This window comes from Eriocheir sinensis, chromosome 34, assembly GCF_024679095.1.
Source record: "Eriocheir sinensis breed Jianghai 21 chromosome 34, ASM2467909v1, whole genome shotgun sequence".
Taxonomy (NCBI): Eukaryota; Metazoa; Arthropoda; class Malacostraca; order Decapoda; family Varunidae; genus Eriocheir; species Eriocheir sinensis.
The window spans coordinates 899,684-903,480 of record NC_066542.1 but is presented as its reverse complement, the minus strand read 5'-3'; positions in this window follow the sequence as shown (position 1 = coordinate 903,480).

Genomic DNA, 3,797 nt, shown 5'->3' with positions numbered 1-3,797 from the left:
GGTCCTCACTTTCCCACATACCTCGCTCACAACGCGGCCACCACACCAGACATTATACTCACAAACCTCAAAACATATCATAATACACATATCATCCAAGGCCCCGTCACCACCAGCGACCACATCCCCATCATCCTAAAAATCTCCACGAAACCAATCCTCTCATTGTCCCCGCCAAGACGAAATCTCTCCCGGGCAAACTTTGACTCCCTCAAGGAAGACCTCAGAACCAAATTCAACGACGAGCGCCCGCTAAACAACAACACAAGGGAAGAGATCGACCAGGCAATTACCTCCAGGCAATTACCTCCTGGTATGACACTGTCACAACCGCAATAAACACCCACATACCCCTAACACGATACGAAAAACTCCCCCACCACTCATTCTCCCACCAAACACGCACACTCCTAACGCAATTACAGGCAATACAACGGGAAGCCAACACCAGAGGATGGACTTACCAGCTCTACCAACGCTACAAACAACTCCAAAACCACCTCCAACATCGCCTTCAGCAGGAAAGCAATGACGCATGGAGTGCAGTTATTCAGGACACTGTAGAAAAATTCAGAGAGCCCTCCTCCTTTTGGCGCCGAGTTAAGAATCTAATTGGCACAGAACACCCAGACACACACTATCTACTAGACGACACCAACACAAAAGTGTACTCCCTCGAAGGGAAAGAAGCCATACACCGGCAACTATGGTCTACCATCCTCTCAGAAAACAATGCTGGTAACCCCATTACCGAATACACGGTGCAACACCACCTCACAGAACACGCCGATAGAACACAGCCTTACGACTTCAGCGACCTTTCACGCCTAAACCCAGACCATTATCTCACCCACCCATTTACTACCGATGATATACTCTCAGTGATTAAATCGTTCAAAAACACATGCCCAGGACAAAGCGGCATAAATAAAAAGATTCTTAGAAACTTACCGACAGAAGCCATAAACCGACTTTGCAACATTTTTTAACGCTACCTTTTCGACGGGCTATTTCCCCACAGCATTTAAGACAGCAACGCTAAAACTGATCCCCCAAAAAGATAAATCTGCCCACTTGCCTAGCAACTACAGGCTTATTTCGCTTCTCGAAGTCCCCGGAAAAATCCTAGAAAAATTAATAAACCTAAGACTTGGAAACCATCTCGAATTTACAAGTACCCTTAACCCCCTATAACTCGGATTCCGTTGCGGGCGCGGCACAACTCACGCCCTAGCTATAGCTTCTGAACAGGTAACGCACTACAAAGCGGATTCCGGACAATGCCACGTTGCACTGAGGGATATTACAAAGGCCTTTGACAAAGTTTGGCACCGAGTAATGAAATACAAGATCTTAGACCTCGAACTACCTGACATCCTTGAAAAGCTGCTGTGCAGTTTCCTGGATGACAGGAGTGCGAGGATCAAGCTAGAATCATTTATCGGCGACAGCTTTGACATAGGCTGTGGTGTCCCTCAGGGCAGCGTGCTCTCACCAACTCTGTTCATTTTGTACACCAACGAAGCACCAGCCCCAGCAAGAGGAGTAAACATATCTTTTGCCGACGACATCACACAACTCTCTGGCTACCCCGGACCCTCTAAGGAAATAGCCCGCCGACAATTGGCAGATCAAATCAACACACAAAACAATTTTGAGCACAACTGGAAAATAAACACAAACGAAGCAAAATTCTCAATCCTAAACCTTGGAGCCAGAGCACACATAGACATCATCACTGACACTAAAGCCATCCCGACACAACACCAAAGTACTCTGCTCGGCCTCACGATCACTCGCTCAGGGTACAAAAACCATATATCAAAGAGGTGCGGCCAGGCAAAAACAACCCTGTCAAAACTATACAGATTTAGACAAATGCCGACAAAAATCAAACTCCAATTAATAAAAACATTGATACTCCCCATATTAGACTACCCTCCCGTCCCGACCCAAACACTAAGCAATACGCAAATCAGCAAACTACAAAAAGTCCAGAACAGAGCACTTCGCTTTGCAACAAACTAACAATGGCCCTCCACACACATTAACCGCCAAATTCATGAGGACACCAAGACTCTGACAGTCAACGTCAGACTACACCAAAGAGCAGCATCCCATTATATGAAACCCTGTCTAACAACATCCCCTACATCCAAAGATCCCACAACATGTTTCAAAGTAGCCTCCAGAAAATCCAAACCCTCCCAGAACCCGAACCAAGATACTCCTAATAGACACTAATAAAAACACAACATGCACAACACATACATATAACATCAAACAACAAATCAATAAAAAAAAAAAAATGCAGACACGACACCGCAAAAAACCACTCGAATACAAACTCAAACAACAAGAAACAACACCCAAAAAACACTTCCTACAACCTCAACATACGAAAAATAGACCTAGCCAGATGGCCAGCCCACCATCTTTAACCTTCGACTTCGATTCCCTTCCCTTCGTACTAGCCCTTCTTCTACAACCCTCTTCCTCTTCCTCTCTCTTCTGGAGAAAAAATATCAAAATATCACGCAATGCGAAACCAGATCGAATTTCTGCCCGGCCTAACTGCAGTTTTCCTTGGAGTTTTGCATGCAGTATATTTTTTTTTTGTGTGTGTGTATGTGCGTTTGTATGTGTGTGGAGTGTAGATAAGAGAGTGAGTGTCTTGGTAGGTGTGTGTGTGTGTGTGTGTGTGTGTCATTTCCCTCCCCAAAAGAGCTTGCTACCACAATTTATACCGTAACTTTTGCTGCTTCACTATCACCATCGCCTCGCATTTCCCTGGCCTTCCAATTTACCCTCAGTGCAGTGTCACGCAGGTACGCTTGCCGTCCTGTCACTGGCTTTGATGAATATGAATCAGGGAAGGCCTGCTAAATTGACGGCTTTGAGGTACGAAAGGCCTATTTTTGGGTCCACGAAAGAGCTAGTGCACTTGCTAGTGATAGAGGATTCGATCGCGCTCCAGGACAAAACCTGGATAAAAACGGCAACCTTATCCCACATCTGGATCGAAAAGAAACCAGGCTGCACTAGAAGCACATGAACCCAAAGAAGCAGGAAGGAACACGTCTGACAGCTCCGCGTCCCCCCACGGATCACTCTCTCACACACACCCAGCTCATTCCCATCCAGCAGGAGAACTTCCCCGGGGACTGGTGACTTAGAGCTTGGTAGGGAAGGAAGGGTGGGAAGCCGAAGGCGTGCACTAGCTTTTTCGTGGACCCAAAAATAGGCTTTTCGTACCTTAAAGCCGTTATTTTAGGTCCCCTCCAAGCTAGTGCACTTGCTACCTATCATTTGGCGAAGGGGCAAGAAGCCCCTTATCCACGAGGGGAGAGGGGAGACAATTGCTCAAGAAGACGCCCATAAGTTCAAAGAACAAGCGAAATAAAAGTGAGCTGAGAAACAAACGCCACATCCCAGAAAACGCCGGGGAGCGGCGGAAGGGCCTCGCATCGCCGTACTGCATCCATCACTCCAACCAATCGACAGGGGTGAGAGGAGGGGGTGAAAGCATCCTAAAACACGTCACTGCATCCGTCATTCCGACCAGGCGACAAGACAGGAGGTAGTACAGCGAGGCGTCAGAAGCCACGAAAAGCCTGGGGGGCGCTGCAAGAGCGACGAATTCCTGCCCTCTCTCCGTTCCCCGACCCGTCCACAGAGAGGGGAGAAGGAATGGCTGAGGCTGAGGAAAAACCGAACGTCGAGGCAGACCTAAACCCCAACCAAACCTGAGTGGAACAGTCAGGGCCACGAGGGAAAAGGAGTTCCTGTCAGAGGGC